The 19911-nt window shown below is 31.3% G+C and overlaps 1 protein-coding gene across 9 annotated transcripts in view; it reads left to right on the top strand.

Moving 5' to 3' along the window:
* LOC142337435 (uncharacterized) overlaps positions 1-19911 on the top strand; it is a 111463-nt gene that overhangs the window by 36011 nt on the left and 55541 nt on the right. Inside the window, exon 1 of one of the 9 annotated variants that reach the window (XM_075386654.1) lies at positions 1501-2774. The exons of the other annotated variants lie outside the window; for them this stretch is intronic. The gene's annotated coding sequence lies outside the window, so the exon portion shown is untranslated. Of the gene's footprint in view, positions 1-1500; positions 2775-19911 lie in introns of those variants that run through there. 9 annotated transcript variants of the gene reach the window in all.

Here is a 19911-nt window from a genome sequence, read left to right as displayed (position 1 = left end):
TGTAGTCAAAATTTCAAGGAATAGAAGATTTTTTTAAAAAAAACGCTTTTAGACATAGTTGTGATTCAAAATCTTTTATTTTTCTTAAACGTTAATTTGTAGAAATGAACGTAAACATATACATGAGGGTAAAATATGTTTTCAGGGCAACAATTTCTCACTCAAGAATTTTTCATTTACCAATTTTTCTGCCTAGTTTCAATGTTTTCCCCTAGCTACTTATGAAGTGTTTTAACGCTCAGGATGGAGAAATTTAAATATCAGATCTTCTTTATTGATTAGATTAGGTAAGAATCTATTGTTTGCTTAATGGCATTTATAGCGTCTTTAGAAATTAGGATCACTTGCAAAATTTTAAATGGTACTATGAAATTTTATCTAATGGTAACCAAGGAAGTGAAAAATTTTTGCTCGACAAACCGAATGAAATACGCAAACATGAAAAAAAATAAATCTGCGCAAAAATTTTAATGTAAAAAAAGAAGTTTACAAATTTTTAACGTCTGTACGTCTTTGGTACTCAAGGGCCTCAAATATGAAATAAAAATTAAAATGTTATAAGATGAATACTTTAAAGCTTCCAAATTTGTTGGAGAATGTAAGTTTTGTTCCGCGGCTTTAGTCGCGTGATATCATTTTGAACGCAAAGAGCAGGCAATATCGTTAAACGGACTGAGTGGGGGGGGGGAGAACGGTCACGGGAAACTCGAGAGTTTTAGAAACAAAAATTGCCTATAAAAAGAAAAAGCACATGTATTCCGAATATATTTATACTTAATGTATATTAATGTGTTTTTACCCTTAGTGTATATTAGTTATTAGACTTAAAAGTACCCTTATGGGTTGAAGTGTATAATTTTCAGGGTAGAGCGGGCAGGTAGGGGGGAGGGGGTGAATCGGGAGGACGGACTGTTATGGGAATAGGGAGGACGGACTGTTATGGAAAGAAAACTTCTCAGAATGACCTTTTGACCTTGAATGTTACCAGCAGTTCCTAATTACCATATGTAAGAAAATATGATACTGTCAAATTCGAATGTTCTACTACATAACCTCAACGTTCGAAAACAGAAGTCAAAGTTGCAGCTATGAACAAACTTGCTTCAGTGAAAAAAAAAAACTTGTTAACAATACTCTTCTGCGAGTCGTAAAAACCCAATTGACTGTTAAAGAGGTGCAGTGTCAACCGAATTAATTTAAATACATAGCTAAAACCAGACTAGTGCTATTGGCTACGACTTCCGGGCATTGCCATGATTTTAGGGGGCTTGTGAGACCTGATATGAAACTATCATAAGCAAACAAAATATCATGGTTCTTAATTCAATGTTACCATGGGCTCGCTCCGTAGGGGTTTTGTTTCGTATTAGATTTAGACTCCGTTTTTTTTCCAAGGGGTTTGTTTCCTAGACCAAATAATCTGGCCGTTCATATTTGTTTAAAATACATGAATCTAATTTGTAGAATGTCTCCAAACAACCTTTAATAGTTTCTCCTGTCTTGTTTTGTGTTCATTTCAAAGAATTGCATCTTTTAAAATTTACAACAGTGAAAAATAGCTTCGATTCCATCTGAAAATTCGCAGCAGCATCTGAAAAGCATTCGTTGACTAGAAATTACTAATTCTGTAAGTTGATTCTACAAATTAAACTCTTTGTCCATTGAAGGCGTGACCATCATTTTTGACTGTCGTGGATATTTCTGAAGATTGCTGAATTTGAAAGAGAAATGTTTCGTAAATTCACTAGTTTAGACCTCACATTCCTTGAAAAACAAAATGCTTGTTTTAAAATATTAGATTTCTATTTCTTCAACCACCAAAATTCCTTTTCCAATTTACTACTGTAATTACGTAGCTTTAAAGTAATCTGATAGTGACCTGCTTTTCAACAGAAAAAAATATGCAGTAAATTTCAATTCTTGACTCAAAGAGATTTAAAATGAGATCATGTACTAAATGTTAATAGTAAATAAGTAGTTCTTCAAATTTTCCATCTGAAATTCTATACCTTCTGACGCATGCCACAATTGTTTGTTTCGAATTCTATCGTGACAGAAAATGAACTTTACCTAATCCCTTAAATTTTTCCTCTGTAATTTTAAATTCTCTGACGCAACTATAAGCTTTCGAATGATATCCTGGTAGATAATTAAACTTTAAAAATTTAGGTCCATTGTCAATCTGAAGCGAAAATCAGAGGCTTGATTTATTCACAAATTCATCAGTCAAAATCCACTATACGCAACATAGCTCTCTCATTATTCTCTTGCCTTTCCCTAACTCATTTCCTCTAATGCCCAAAACACAGACAGACTTTAATTCCTCGCTTGGATTGTTTTTCGCATTTTAAGTCCATAGCACCAGGCTTGTGGCAAAAAAGAGGAAAACGCCGGCGGACGGGAGGAAAGAAAATTTCCTTTGAAAATCGTATTCCAGCTTAAACCAGATTACCGTCACGTTTTCCAACTACTTGTAGCGACGTTAGGCCTTTATTACTGGTTACTACCTGTTTATAATCTTTTAGTTATAACCTGCATTTATAAACTGCTATTGATTTTCTTTACAAGTTACTAACCATCGCGCAGCACACCCCAAAAAACGTCATAGATGGAGATTAATTTTGATTCCACAAAATTTAAACCTCGCGTCTTTTTTGTCAAACGTTTTTTCTCTTAGTTTTCAATAATTCTTATGCAGTTTAAAGATTTCATTCCATCCAGCTTTTATCAAAGGATGTAAGCAAATTCAACTTAAAAATAGCTCCGAGAAATTGGTAAGCAAAATCCAGCTTTGAAGTCAATTTCTTTTTCTTTAACTTTCAAATGCACAGTGGCATTATTTTATAAACCGGGATTGATTTTTTTCGGGAAAACCGATTTCTAAACAATGAAAGTTGCATGCACCTTTTGAAATTTATATTCCCTATATTGTCAATGCTCCACGAAATTACGTATATTTAGATAGATATCATAAAAGACGTCTTCGATTTGGACAGAACAATTAAGAAAAGCGATTTGCATTTTTGATTGAAAACATTAATTTGTTTTCAATGCAACGCTATTTTCCGTATCTAAAAGTGTTGTTATAATATTTGAATAAAGGAAAACAATTAAGTCAGTTGCACCACCCTCCCCCCCCCCCCTGAAAAAGCAGAACAAAACAGAAAATTGAGTAAATTAAGCAAGGAACGAAACGCCCCTGATCACGATATGAGTCTAATCATAGTCAAATTATTTGTTAAACAAAAAATTGGGACGCTTGAAACTTTTCTGCTTCCATACCCATTGCGGACTCTCATAACAACAGCGTCAAGTTGAGCAACAATTGCATGATTTCTTACATACGGCAAAATTGTTGCTTAATTTTTCATCATGGCCAGGTGTATCCTCATTAATTGATTTTTGATGGATTATTTCTCAAAACAAAGTTGAGCGGAGCCTTCATTGGGGACGTGATGATTCATTTCTCATTTTTTGTTGGGGGGGGGGGGGGGGTTACAATTTCTCACCAAATGGGTTGTAGGTTGGATGTTTGCAAGTATCTCAAAGCTCAACGAACGCAGGAAAAATTGAGCCCGCTTTGCAAGTTATACAAAATTTACCTCTAAATTTTTCATCCAATTTTATCAAACAAAAAAGCCACATGAAAACGGGGTCAATGGAGACGGGGGTATTTATTTGCGCTCAGTAAATTGAATTTTTGTTGATATTTTTTCAAATTTTTAATATTGTGCGTGAAAACTTTGCATTAGTGTTTTTCTACGAATAACTACTTCTGATTCGGGTTTTAATATTGTGATACGGATTACATACTGTAGTTACATTGACAATGAGATTCGTTCTCTTCAGCTTTTTAAAAATCAATTTCAAAAACCCGATCAAACTGGGTTATTATGCAAAAAATTATTGTGGTACAAAGATTATCTGAGGATAAGTTTTTGAGGAAAACAGTTTCGGAGTCCCCGTGTAGATATGGTAGAAAGACAAAAATGAAGTGTAGAAATTTATTACAAAAAGAATATTTCTGTGCTATTTACTATTAAAATGCTCTACACATTACAAACCTCATTGGTTACTACAAACAAAACTTTAAAACAATTAATTTCTTATCCAAAACGGGTTAAGATTGCAAATGTTTTTGTTCATTTGATTGGATATTATCTGTATTTATTATGTTGACTGCCACAAAATTGTTTTTTTTTGAAGCAGTAGTTGAACCGAGTTTCAGTACTTGGATACGTTTCTAGTTTTCTATAGCCCGTACTTTTTTCGATTGACTAATTTTTTCCTTTAAAGGTAAGTGAATTAATAGCAATCTATGTAGCTATGGAAAAATAAAAATATGAAAAACTCCTGATAACTCCTCACAATAATTTTTATTGCTATTTATTTTTAAAAAATCTGCACTTAGCATCTCAAAACCTACTGGTTTAATTTACTACAAGCACAACCTAAAAACACCTCGTAATCGTTTTGTTCAAAACATTCTTAAAAATCCCTATTTCGCGGTGGTCTCAATGCTCCATCCGAGTTAAAGGTACTTTCACTTCAACACAGTTTCTGACTACTACTTGTTTCTAATCTTGTAGTTTTGAGCAGAGCTTATCAACTACTTTTGATTTTGTTTACAGGTTACAAACCATCGTGCAGCACAATTCAAAAAAAAACGCAATAAATGGAGATTAATTTTGATTCCACGAATGTTAAACTTTGAGTCTTTTTGTCAACCGTTTTTCTCTTGTTTTTCAATAATTCGTTTGTGTGAAGTTTGAAAATTTATTTTTGTCCAGCTTTTATTACAGTTTGTAAGCAAAATTCAGCTTTGAAGTCAATTTTTTTCTTCAACTTTCAAATGCACAGTGGAATAAACCGGGAACGGATTTTTCGGGAAAAACCGATTTCTAAGAAAATCAAAGTTGCATGCACCCTTTGGAATGCATTTTTTAAACTATTTTGTCAATGCTCCAGGAAATTATATATACTTAGATAGATTTCAAAAAAGTTGTCTTCTATATGGACAGAACCATTAAGAAAAGCGATTTGCATTTTTTATTGAAAAATTTAATTTGTTTTCAATGCAACGCTATTTTCCGTATTTAAAAGTGTTGTTATAATATTTAAAAAAAGAAAAACAATATAATCAATCTCCCTTCGCTGTTGAATTAAAACACACAATAAAAATATTGGTAATCTGAGCACGAAACAAAACGTCCCTGATCACAATTCGGTTCTAATCATAGTCCAATTATTTGTCAAAGAAAAAAGTGGGATGCTTAAAACTTTTCTGCTTTTTATACCCATTGTGGACTCTCTTATAACAACAGCGTCAAGCTGAGCAGCAATTGCATAATTTTTTACATGCGTTAAAATTGTTGCTTAATTTGTTTCATCATGGCCAGGTGTAACCTAATTGATTGATTTTTGATAAATTATTTCTCGAAACAAAGTTAAGAAGAGCCTTGATAGAGGACGTGATGATTCTGTTCTCATTTTTTTGGGGTGGATAGCAATTTCTCACGAAATCTGATTTCGGTTAGTTGTCTGCAAGTATCTCAAAGCCCATTTATTGTGATGACTACCACATAATTTGTTTTCTGAAGCAGTTACTCAACCGAGTTTGAAAACTCTCTTGCTTGTTTTTTAATGACCTTAATTCCTTTATCTGTCGACTAAATTTTTGCTTATCAAGATGAAACCATTTAAAAACAAACCATATAGGTATGAAAAAGGATAAAAATGGAAAACTCCTAATAATTTCCTCACAAGTAATTTTTAGTGGTATTTGGTTTTAAAAAGTCTGCACTGCGCATTGCAAGCCTTGGGGCGCTTATGAATTAATTTACTTAGAAGCGCAACTTTAAAAATCTGAATCTTTTCATCCGAAATTTTCTCTTAAAAGTACTTATTTCGCTGTGGTGTCAACGCTTCATGCGAGTAGAAGACATTTTCATCTTAAAAAGTGGCCATCAGCGTATTCCGGTAGGAAAAAAAAAAGGAAAATAAACTTGCTATTTCAATTATTAAACCTTATTCAAATGCTACCTTTGAACATTGCGACTACTATCGTATTTTTAAATTAAGTTGTTAATGTTTTCCTATTTGGTTTTTGCTCTTCGAAAACTTAATACCTTGGAGATACTAGTTGTTTGTGCTGCAATAATATGTATAATACTTGAGTATTGTTTAGCTAATTGGAATCTCTTTCTGATTTTTATTATATTGGAATGGTTTTTTTCCCGAAATCTCTCCAACTTTTTAAATTTTGAGTTAAATGCGTTTTCAGGTGTTCATATACATTTAATGTATGGTTTTAGAGACAGTTTTCCAGGTTTCAATTGTTTCGTAAATAACCAAGTCTTCACCTGTGAGTTCAGGATCCATCCAGCCAAATTTTTGAACGCTCCTCTGGTTGTGTGTTTGTGTGAGACTATTAATGATTTTTATTCCCTACATTCTGACCACATTTTTACTTGAAGAACCGAATACATATGAAGCTAAATAAAATTTCTGTATTTAAAGCTTCTTATACAGCTTGAGTTTGTTCTTATGGCACAATCCAGTTTAATAGAATGCATTCCAAATAAAAAATATTTACAATTTTTTTTTGAATTTTTTAATTGGAATGCATATTATTAAGGTGGATTTGCCATAAGAACAAAATCAAGCTGTGTAAAAAGCTTTAAATACAGAAATTTTATTCAGCTTCATATGTATTCGGTTGTTCAAGGACAAATTTGTTCTCAAAATTTCTAGAACTTTCGGACCATCACTGTTAATATTTAAAAACATCACAAAAATTTTTAATGAAAGTGAAAATACCTTCGTTGCAACGTTGGTATGCAACCTTTTCATTTTTTATTGCCCTGTTAACATTTTTTTGCAAGCTTCTAGCCGCCACCAGTTTTTTAATTTGTTGGTTTGGAAAAGCTGTGCTTGTGCTAACTTTCGCAAAATTGGTCACGCAAACCGAGTTAAGGTTGCAAATATTTTTTGTTAATTTGTTTGGACATTATCTCCTATTTATAATGATGATTTCCACCTAATTTATTTTATGAAACTATTATTCAACGGAGTTTCAGTACTTGTGCTATTGTTTACTTATAACCATTTGCAACAATCGCCTATTTTCTATCGACCATAATTCTTTTCGTGTTTCTTAATAAAATAAAATGAGTAAAAAATAAACCGGGTATTTTAGTAAATATGAATACTATTAATTCATCAGAACTAGCTGAGTAAGCAACAAACATGAATAAAAATTTGTCAACCAAAGCGGTCATCAAAAAGTGGAAAATATGGGATACATTTTATATAAATATATCTGTATTGAGCTATATTTGGAATAAATTTTGGCTTGTGTGACCACTATTATTAGCTGAGCTCTGCTATGATTTGGTCAACTGTCACCTATACCTGTTCTGGCCAGATTGACATTTTAGCACAATGCGACAACAAAACAAAGGTAAACAATTGTATCATAATAGAACACTGTCAACTAGACTCCACTATTTTCTTTATAGAGGATTTCCCCTCTCTTTGTCCCTTTTCCGCTTTTAATATTGCACTATGCATATTTTCATACTTTTTATTTATTTTACTTCGCTCTATTTACTGTTTCTTGGTTATATAATTTATTACGCTTAAGAGAAGGAAATTAAACTACACCCACAAAATAATAACGCAATATCATAAAATAAAAGATTTTACGCGCTCATAAAAATGAAAATCAAATTAATTTAATGAAATTGACAACTTTGTTGTGATCAAACTGGCTTTTACACCTTCTGGTTAATATAATATTTTTTTTCTTTTGGGTCTGTTATATTGTCTGATCATGCAGGTCTCCGATCAGGTATCAATTTGCTTCTCTCCTGTTTAAAAATAATAAAACAAGGAGGCCCGGTAATGTGCGTTTGCACATAAAGTTCCGATCTTGCTCATGTATATTTTTGAGTTAATTGTCTAACCAATCATGAGGAGATAGAAAACTTTCAAAAATTCTCATATTGTTCAGCAAACCACTAAATGAAGAAATTAAAGCCGCAGATGGCCGATGAAACCTGTCAATAACATGAATACGAGAAAATACAAATTTAAATTTAAAATAACATCAAATATTTAGTCGATGTCTATATTTAAAAGAAAACACAATAACAAAATCAAAATAGCATCGGAAGATAAGAACTAAACAATACAAATTAAGCTGTGCTGCAAAAAAAGTCATGGGACCTGGTCTTATTGAGACTCTGTAACATTTCGACAAAAACAGCAGAAAGCGGAAAGTTCAAAAATAAGTTTCCATCTATGCGAACCATTAATAAGTGATTAAATCCATTCTGAGAACCAAAAATAGGTTGTTGCGCATTCAATTTTTTTCAGTGTGGAAAAGATCTTCACGATAGAGTGAGATTGTGGCAAAGAATCATATCCAACCACAAAAATGGGCATTTTTTAAAAAAGAAATGTTTAGTAACAAAGCCAACACACCCTTAGTTGAAAGCAAAAGTTTGCATCTTATAGAGTTTGCAATTTCACTCGTTAGAAAGAGTAGGCTGTCTCTCCTTGCGGATGCTAGCTACAAACTGATAAAGCAAATACGAACAGAACTCAAATTTCACAAACTATTTTATGAAATGACATTATTGAAACCAAAACTCATAACAATTGATATTTTGTTGGGCAGCTGTGAAAAAAGTTGATACAATCAGTTAAAACTGAGACTATGATTTTTGATAACAAAATCAAGAGCGAAAAAACGGTAGGTTGAAAAAATTCGTTTATTTTTTGAAAATACTTAAATTGAAAGTCAGTATAAACCATTAGCAATAAACTGAAATCAATAAATTTGTTCATTCATACATCTAGAAGGCCTTGAGATCTTTTTATCACCCGGAAAATGTTGAACAACTACAAAACGGACGACTAAAACTGGTAAAAATTGAAAAATCCAACAAACTTAGCAAGAGAACGATCTCGCAGCCGTCAAAACCAGAACCATTCACCAAAAACATTAAATAAGTTCAATTGCGTTTCCTTAAGAGCTAATCGGATCTCTGGCAAATGTGACAATTTGTCGAGTGGGAAAAAGGGAACCTCAAATATGCGCAAACATGTAGAAATCACAGCGTAGTTTTTTTTAACTGGTTGTACCGAAGTCATGAAACCATTAGTTAAAAATAAAGCAAACATAGAACTTAAGTTTTGCTTCACAAAAAACATAAAAAAACAATTCAGCCGTCTTTGCTGAGACAGAGCTGCAAAGTGGCAGAAGTAAGATAAAAGGATGCAAGAGTTGAAAATTTCGCGGTTTTTTCTAAAAACAAATATATTTATTTAAGATCATAAGAGCCATTAGATATCAAATGATTAGTTTTACTTGTGCCCATTAAAGAGTCCAATTGGATTTAATTGATTATTGAGACTAAGTCAGGAGACCGCAAAAACCAAAAATAGAAGCAAAATCAAAAATTCCATATAAGTTTTCAAAAACAAATTGCAAAGCAAAGAAGCCATGAGCTCATCCTGAAAGCCTAATATATTTTATGTTCATTTGAGCAGTAAAATCATGATCATTGTGTTCATTATGTTCATTTTCATGTAGAAGAGATTTGCATTAAACGTTGATTTGAAATCATTTTTGACCCTGATTTCTAGAAAAGGAACAAATATTAAGAAAATGATCTAAAAACTGATCACGCCCCAATAAAATCCGAATATTAGTTTGTAATAGTCCACGAAGAGAACAAAACTAGCCCTCCAAATAAAACACCTATTTCTCTCAAATGTGTGGGAAAGAGATAAATTGTTAATTGAAATGTTTCATTATATCAGAAAATAATTGATGCATTTGGAAAAACAGGCAATATTTTAATTCATGAGTCCTCTAATAGGAAGAGGAAGTTAAACTAACCCTCACTTGAAGTTCAAAATTTTTGTGTCCACAGTCTTCAGGTCTCTATTTTGTAAAAATTTAAACAAAGTGGGCTAAAAAAGCAAATAAGAGCCCTTTTTGATGAAGAAGTCTGAAATTCGAAAGATTTAGCAAAAATCTTACGCAAAAAATTTGGAACAAACCATTCAGCATATCTCCTCTATATTTGAAGGTAAACCCAATATAATGTTGTTCACATTTTTAGCAAATTTCAGCAAAATTGACACGGAAAATTTGGTAGAAAATTACGGAAAATGTGAATAAAAACAGTGGAGATCTGTCTTCTGTTCACAAAAACTTAAACCGTAATAATTCCATGGAAGAAAATATCTTCAAAAAAATCTTTTTAATTAAATATTCTACGCTGGATGGGCTTTTTAATTATACCACTCACAACTTTCTTCCATCAATATATCGATCGGCCAAAATTGACTGAACAAAAAAAACCGTTTGAGTATATAGTTCCTCCACCCACACAAGTGGGACCAGAACAATACTGGTCAAGAATTGTGGATAAGGAGCCGCATCTTACTCTAAAACCAATTCTGTGCAGAACCAATTCGTAGATGAGAAAACAATCGATGCTAATTTAGAGAACAACTCAGGTCATTGTTGCTGTTGTAGCTACTGAAAAGAACTGCGTTGAATTAGCAAGATTTTGGCTAGGCGATCTCATCTGGTCAGTTAATAGCATTTTTGTTATAAATAGCAAAAAAAATTTGATGATTGCTTTTTAACAAATGTTTGTATTGCGGCAAACTTTCTACATCAAGCGCTCTCCAATGTCATGATCGAGAAAAGGGCCATGGAAAGCGGATTTCTCGGAGCAGTGCAGTTGTGCTGAAATGATAGCATTTTGATGCGTTTTATTTTGTTCTAATTTTACAAACCCTGTCGCATTGAAGCCTGTCAGAATGTGAAAAAATCCTGGGCCAAAATTACTTAAAGTTGGCCGTTCAAAAAAATGTTAAAACGAACTATCAGATAGTGATAAATTTAGCCCTGAGCCGTCAAAAAAAAAAGAAAACGATTTGTTATGAAAGAATCAAATTTGCCATTCGAGGTAGTTATCTCCGAGTATTTTTTTTGTCTTTTTGAATTTTATTTTTTCCCACAACCATATCTTTTAGCAATCGTTATAAAACACTAATTGTAGAACTCTGAGAGTATAAAGTGTCGAATATAATTTGAAGCCATTTTAAACATTGTTTTTTTGTTCCGACCCCTCTTGAGGGGGATAAACTATAAATTCAAATGGGCTTTCTGTTCACACAGTTTTGGCCGATCGATAGCTTCATCGTAGAGAGTTGAGACTGGTATCATTAGAAAGCTTGTCTAGCGTAGAATATGGAATTAAAAAGACATTTTTGATTTTCGTTTTTTACAGGGAGTTGTCGAGATTTAAACTTTTGAGAAAATAGAGTGAATTCCGTTGATTTTTATTCACATTTTGCGGAAATTCTGCTTAAATTTGGCTAAATTTGCTAATTTTATTCATTTTTTTGTCAAAAATTCTGGCTAAATATTTCAAAATTCAGACTTTTTCATCAAAAAAAGCACGAAATAAGTTTTTTTAGTCCAATTTGGTTAAATTTGCAGGAAGTACACACCCAAACAAAAATAGCGCAATCTTTTTAGACTCAAATGGGGGCTATTTGTACTTCAAACTCCGTTGCGAGTGCTCCGTAATTAAAACTTTGCCGTTTTTTGCTAACTTTACTCGTTGATTATCAAAAACTCAGCATTTATTTTTGATTTTGTAACTAACAAAAAATCTATATCTATAGCATTTGGAAAACTAAAGTATCTCGATGGAAAAACAGCTTTAGTTATATTTGGACCAATTTTGACTGTTACAATCCAAAAATAATTCGGGTTTTAATCAGTCGGTCTTTTTTATTAAAAAAGTTTTATCTGTTTTATATATTAATTAAATAACAGAACGTTTCAAATCAAAACTCACTTTTGGAAGGTCCAATTCGCTTACTTATTAGCTACAAATTATTGTATCTTTTTTATTACTTGAAGGCTTATTGTCGTTTTCACTGTTAAAAATATTTGATTTTTAAATAAATAATGGCTTATTTAACTTCGCCTCCAATTTTTTCTTAATTTGGTCAACTTGTAGCTGAGTGTCAGCAACGAAAGAATGTTTCTTCGCTCAAATTCAATCTTTATTGCAGTTTTACACCTTAAGTTATGGTTTTTAGGCTTTGATAATACTAGATTTCACATTTTTCCCATGTATTTGCCCACTTTTCACCTTTTCAAGTTTTGTCACATTATCACTTTGTGGACAATTGATATACCAAACTATTGGCGTTGAAAACAAGGCACAATTGAAAATATTAGAATCCTTAAGGATACAGTTTATGTTTTTAACGGCTTTGACAAAACTTTCTTGAAGAACCTAATTGAGTTTTTAAAATTTGTTCTTAACTGTCGTTTTTACTTTGTCTTTTTTGTCCTATGAAATTTCCTGTATAATGTCCCGTTTTCATTGGTTTTCATGGAAGAATAGATGAGCCGATATTTTGATATAATTAGACAGCTGATGGCTTTCTTGATTTGAAAACAATTGTTTTCTAAAAATAAAAAAACTCTTTTTAACTTCGCAATTTTGTTCCTTTTATTGTCTGTTTGTTACCTAGTCTCGTTAATTACAGGCCAAATATGACAATATTATTGTCAAGGGAAGGTGTTAAAGGGAATAATGTAAAAAAAATATAATTTTTTAAAGAATTCGTTGTGACTTTACTGGCTTAGACACGGGTTTTTCAAAAAAGTAAATTAATTTTTGATTTTTGTAATGTTTTACGTTTTTTTGTAGAATTAAGATATATTCTGGATCGTTGCAGGTGTCACGGGCTTTCTCCAGAAGAATAAACGAACCTATTTTATTAATTTATTTTGTAATTAATGGCTCTCATGTTTTTGGAAATAACTTTTTTTGAAAAAAACAAGGAATAACTAATTTTGCTTTTTTTCTTTTTTGTCTACTTGTTACCTGGTTTCATTAATGAGAAGTGACATAATACATTATCGGTGTTTGAGGAAGGTGCAATCAATTACATTTTCAGGGCCAAAGTATGGATGGCTCTACGGCTTCAAAGCCTTTTTTGGCAAAACTTAATTGATTTTTCGTTTTGTTGTCTATTTGTTGTTCTTTTTGCAACCACATAAAAATTGAATACCAACAGTTCTTAATTCCCATCTTTAACAACACTGCTAATCTTAATCCTATGGGATATTTTAGTTGATTTCTAAGGGTTTTCATTACTTTGAAATTAATTGCTTCTAAAAATAATAAGCCAATTTTTCAAACTTACTGTTTTTGTTCTTTACTGTATATTTGTTACCAAACTTTATTATGTATTGATTCCAGATCCTTTCTGGTGAATTATAAGTGATTTAATTTATCTTCAGTTCTATGTGACGCTTTTTTGACTTTGTTATTAAGTTTTTTAAATTTGTCATTCGAGGTAGTTATCTCCGAGTATTTTTTTGTCTTTTTGAATTTCATTTTTTCCCAAAACGATATCTTTTATCAATCGTTATAAAACACTATTTGTTGAATTTTATGAGAGTATAAAGTGTCGAATATAGTTTGAAGCCATTTTAAACATATTGTTTTTTGTTCCGACCCATCTTGAGGGGGAGGAACTATATATTCAAATAGGCTTTCTGTTCAGACAATTTTGGCCGATCGATATCTTCATCGTAGAGAGTTGAGACTGGTATCATTAGAAAGCTTGTCTAGCGTAGAATATGGAATTAAAAAGACTTTTTTTTGATTTTCGTTTTTTACAGGGAGTTGTCGAGGTTTAAACTTTTGAGAAAATAGAGTGAATTCCGTTGATTTTATTCACATTTTCCGGAAATTCTGCTTAAATTTTGCTAAACTTGCTAATTCTATTTATTTTTTTGTCAACAATTCTGGCTAAATATTTCAAAATTCAGACATTTTCATGAAAAACAGCACGAAATAAGTTTCTTTAGTCCAAATAGTCCAATTTGATTAAATTTGCAGGAAGTACACACCCAAACAACACTAGCGCAATCTTTTTAGACTCAAATGGGGGCTATTTGTACTTCAAACTACGTTACGAGTGCTCCGTAATTAAAACTTTGCCGTTTTTTGCTAACTTTACTCGTTGATTATCAAAAACGCAGCATTTATTTTTGATTTTGTAACTAACAAAAAATCTATATCTTTAGCATTCGGAAAACTAAAGTATCTCGATGGAAAAACAGCTTTAGCTATATCTGGACCAATCTTGGACTGTTACAATCGAAAAATAATTCGGGTTTTAATCAGTCGGTCTTTTTTATTAAAAAAGTTTTATCTGTTTTATATATTAATTAAATAACAGAACGTTTCAAATCAAAACTCACTTTTGGAAGGTCCAATTCGCTTACTTATTAGCTACAAATTATTGTATCTTTTTTATTACTTGAAGGCTTATTGTCGTTTTCACTGTTAAAAATATTTGATTTTTAAATAAATAATGGCTTATTTAACTTCGCCTCCAATTTTTTCTTAATTTGGTCAACTTGTAGCTGAGTGTCAGCAACGAAAGAATGCTTCTTCGTTCAAATTCAATCTTTATTGCAGTTTTACACCTTAAGTTATGGTTTTTAGGCTTTGATAATACTAGATTTTACATTTTTCCCATGTATTTGCCAACTTTTCACCTTTTCAAGTTTTGTCACATTATCACTTTGTGGACAATTGATATACCAAACTATTGGCGTTGAAAACAAGGCACAATTGAAAATATTAGAATCCTTAAGGATACAGTATATGTTTTTAACGGCTTTGACAAAACTTTCTTGAAGAACTTAATTGAGTTTTTAAAATTTGTTCTTAACTGTCGTTTTTACTTTGTCTTTTTTGTCCTATGAAATTTCCTGTATAATGTCCCGTTTTCATTGGTTTTCATGGAAGAATAGATGAGCCGATACTTTGATATAATTAGACAGCTGATGGCTTTCTTGACTTTGAAAACAATTATTTTCTAAAAATAAAAAACTCTTTTTAACTTCGCAATTTTGTTCCTTTTATTGTCTGTTTGTTACCTAGTCTCGTTAATTACAGGCCAAATATGACAATATTATTGTCAAGGGAAGGTGTTAAAGGAATAATGTCAAAAAAATATAATTTTTTAAAGAATTCGTTGTGACTTTACTGGCTTAGACACGGGTTTTTCAAAAAAGTAAATTAATTTTTGATTTTTGTAATGTTTTACGTTTTTTTGTAGAATTAAGATATATTCTGGATCGTTGCAGGTGTCAAGGGCTTTCTTCAGAAGAATAAACGAACCTATTTTATTAATTTATTTTGTAATTAATGGCTCTCATGTTTTTGGAAATAACTTTTTTTGAAAAAAACAAGGATTAACTAATTTTGCTTTTTTCTTTTTTGTCTACTTGTTACCTGGTTTCATTAAGGAGAAGTGACATAATACATTATCGGTGTTTGAGGAAGGTGCAATCGATCACATTTTCAGGGCCAAAGTATGGATGGCTCTACGGCTTCAAAGCCTTTTCTGGCAAAACTTAATTGATTTTTCGTTTTGTTGTCTATTTGTTGTTCGTTTTGCAACCACATAAAAATTGAATACCAACAGTTCTTAATTCCCATCTTTAACAACACTGCTAATCTTAATCCTATGGGATATTTTAGTTGATTTCTAAGGGTTTTCATTACTTTGAAATTAATTGCTTCTAAAAAATAATAAGCCAATTTTTCAAACTTACTGTTTTTGTTCTTTGCTGTATATTTGTTACCAAACTTTATTATGTATTGATTCCAGATCCTTTCTGGTGAATGATAAGTGATTTAATTTATCTTCAGTTCTATGTGACGCTACTTTGACTTTGTTATTAAGTTTTTTAAATTTGTCATTCGAGGTAGTTATCTCCGAGTATTTTTTTGTCTTTTTGAATTTCATTTTTTCCCACAACGATATCTTTTATCAATCGTTATAAAACCTTATTTGTTGAATTTTATGAGAGTATAAAGTGTCGAATATAGTTTGAAGCCATTTTAAACATATTGTTTTTTGTTCCGACCCATCTTGAGGGGGAGGAACTATATATTCAAATAGGCTTTCTGTTCAGACAATTTTGGCCGATCGATATCTTCATCGTAGAGAGTTGAGACTGGTATCATTAGAAAGCTTGTCTAGCGTAGAAGATGGAATTAAAAAGACTTTTTTTTTATTTTCGTTTTTTACAGGGAGTTGTCGAGGTTTAAACTTTTGAGAAAATAGAGTGAATTCCGTTGATTTTATTCACATTTTCCGGAAATTCTGCTTACATTTGGCTAAATTTGCTAATTCTATTTATTTTTTTGTCAACAATTCTGGCTAAATATTTCAAAATTCAGACATTTTCATCAAAAACAGCACGAAATAAGTTTCTTTAGTCCAAATAGTCCAATTTGATTAAATTTGCAGGAAGTACACACCCAAACAACACTAGCGCAATCTTTTTAGACTCAAATGGGGGCTATTTGTACTTCAAACTACGTTACGAGTGCTCCGTAATTAAAACTTTGCCGTTTTTTTCTAACTTTACTCGTTGATTATCAAAAACGCAGCATTTATTTTTGATTTTGTAACTAACAAAAAATCTATATCTTTAGCATTCGGAAAACTAAAGTATCTCGATGGAAAAACAGCTTTGGCTATTTCTGGACCAATCTTGGACTGTTACAATCGAAAAATAATTCGGATTGTAATCAGTCGGTCTTTTTTATTAAAAAAGTTTGATCTGTTTTATATATTAATTAAATAACAGAACGTTTCAAATCAAAACTCACTTTTGGAAGGTCCAATTCGCTTACTTATTAGCTACAAATTATTGTATCTTTTTTATTACTTGAAGGCTTATTGTCGTTTTCACTGTTAAAAATATTTGATTTTTAAATAAATAATGGCTTATTTAACTTCGCCTCCAATTTTTTCCTAATTTGGTCAACTTGTAGCTGAGTGTCAGCAACGAAAGAATGCTTCTTCGTTCAAATTCAATCTTTATTGCAGTTTTACACCTTAAGTTATGGTTTTTAGGCTTTGATAATACTAGATTTCACATTTTTCCCATGTATTTGCCCACTTTTCACCTTTTCAAGTTTTGTCACATTATCACTTTGTGGACAATTGATATACCAAACTATTGGCGTTGAAAACAAGGCACAATTGAAAATATTAGAATCCTTAAGGATACAGTTTATGTTTTTAACGGCTTTGACAAAACTTTCTTGAAGAACTTAATTGAGTTTTTAAAATTTGTTCTTAACTGTCGTTTTTACTTTGTCTTCTTTGTCCTATGAAATTTCCTGTATAATGTCCCGTTTTCATTGGTTTTCATGGAAGAATAGATGAGCCGATATTTTGATATAATTAGACAGCTGATGGCTTTCTTGACTTTGAAAACAATTGTTTTCTAAAAATAAAAAAACTCTTTTTAACTTCGCAATTTTGTTCCTTTTATTGTCTGTTTGTTACCTAGTCTCGTTAATTACAGGCCAAATATGACAATATTATTGTCAAGGGAAGGTGTTAAAGGGAATAATGTCAAAAAAATGTAATTTTTTAAAGAATTCGTTGTGACTTTACTGGCTTAGACACGGGTTTTTCAAAAAAGTAAATTAATTTTTGATTTTTGTAATGTTTTACGTTTTTTTGTAGAATTAAGATATATTCTGGATCGTTGCAGGTGTCAAGGGCTTTCTTCAGAAGAATAAACGAACCTATTTTATTAATTTATTTTGTAATTAATGGCTCTCATGTTTTTGGAAATAACTTTTTTTGAAAAAAACAAGGATTAACTAATTTTGCTTTTTTTTCTTTTTTGTCTACTTGTTACCTGGTTTCAATAAGGAGAAGTGACATAATACATTATCGGTGTTTGAAGAAGGTGCAATCGATCACATTTTCAGGGCCAAAGTATGGATGGCTCTACGGCTTCAAAGCCTTTTCTGGCAAAACTTAATTGATTTTTCGTTTTGTTGTCTATTTGTTGTTCGTTTTGCAACCACATAAAAATTGAATACCAACAGTTCTTAATTCCCATCTTTAACAACACTGCTAATCTTAATCCTATGGGATATTTTAGTTGATTTCTAAGGGTTTTCATTACTTTGAAATTAATTGCTTCTAAAAAATAATAAGCCAATTTTTCAAACTTACTGTTTTTGTTCTTTACTGTATATTTGTTACCAAACTTTATTATGTATTGATTCCAGATCCTTTCTGGTGAATTATAAGTGATTTAATTTATCTTCAGTTCTATGTGACGCTATTTTGACTTTGTTATTAGGTTTTTTAAATTTGTCATTCGAGGTAGTTATCTCCGAGTATTTTTCTGTCTTTTTGAATTTCATTTTTTCCCACAACGATATCTTTTATCAATCGTTATAAAACACTATTTGTTGAATTTTATGAGAGTATAAAGTGTCGAATATAGTTTGAAGCCATTTTAAACATATTGTTTTTTGTTCCGACCCATCTTGAGGGGGAGGAACTATATATTCAAATAGGCTTTCTGTTCAGACAATTTTGGCCGATCGATATCTTCATCGTAGAGAGTTGAGACTGGTATCATTAGAAAGCTTGTCTAGCGTAGAATATGGAATTAAAAAGACTTTTTTTTGATTTTCGTTTTTTACAGGGAGTTGTCGAGGTTTAAACTTTTGAGAAAATAGAGTGAATTCCGTTGATTTTATTCACATTTTCCGGAAATTCTGCTTAAATTTTGCTAAACTTGCTAATTCTATTTATTTTTTTGTCAACAATTCTGGCTAAATATTTCAAAATTCAGACATTTTCATCAAAAACAGCACGAAATAAGTTTCTTTAGTCCAAATAGTCAAATTTGATTAAATTTGCAGGAAGTACACACCCAAACAACACTAGCGCAATCTTTTTAGACTCAAATGGGGGCTATTTGTACTTCAAACTACGTTACGAGTGCTCCGTAATTAAAACTTTGCCGTTTTTTGCTAACTTTACTCGTTGATTATCAAAAACGCAGCATTTATTTTTGATTTTGTAACTAACAAAAAATCTATATCTTTAGCATTCGGAAAACTAAAGTATCTCAATGGAAAAACAGCTTTAGCTATATCTGGACCAATCTTGGACTGTTACAATCGAAAAATAATTCGGGTTTTAATCAGTCGGTCTTTTTTATTAAAAAAGTTTTATCTGTTTTATATATTAATTAAATAACAGAACGTTTCAAATCAAAACTCACTTTTGGAAGGTCCAATTCGCTTACTTATTAGCTACAAATTATTGTATCTTTTTTATTACTTGAAGGCTTATTGTCGTTTTCACTTTTAAAAATCTTTGATATTTAAATAAATAATGGCTTATTTAACTTTGCCTCCATTTTTCTCTTAATTTGGTCAACTTGTAGCTTAGTGTCAGCAACGAAAGAATGCTTCTTCTTTCAAATTCAATCTTTATTGCAGTTTTTTACCTTAAGTCATGGTTTTTAGGCTTTGATAATACTAGATTTCACATTTTTTCCATGTATTTGCCCACTTTTCACCTTTTCAATTTTTGTCACATTATCACGTTGTTGACAATTGTTATACAAAACTATTGGCGTTCAAAATAAGGCACAATTGATAATATTAGAATCCTTAAGGATACAGTTTATGGTTTTAACGGCTTTGACAAAACTTTCTTGAAGAACTTAATTGAGTTTTTAAAATTTGTTCTTAACTGTCGTTTTTACTTTGTCTTTTTAGTCCTATGAAATTTCCTGTACAATGTCCCGTTTTCATTGGTTTTTATGGAAGAATAGATGAGCCGAAATTTTGATATAAATAGACAGCTGATGGCTTTCTTGACTTTGAAAACAATTGTTTTCTAAAAATAAAAAAAACACTTTAACTTCGCAATTTTGTTCCTTTTATTGTCTGTTTGTTACCTAGTCTCGTTAATTACAGGCCAAATATGACAATA

The sequence above is a fragment of the Convolutriloba macropyga genome, chromosome 4 (genome assembly GCF_964194025.1).
Source record: "Convolutriloba macropyga chromosome 4, txConMacr16.3, whole genome shotgun sequence".
Classification (NCBI taxonomy): domain Eukaryota; kingdom Metazoa; phylum Xenacoelomorpha; order Acoela; family Convolutidae; genus Convolutriloba; species Convolutriloba macropyga.
The sequence above is the reverse complement of the archived record's forward strand: the minus strand, read 5'-3'. Positions and strand labels throughout refer to the sequence as shown.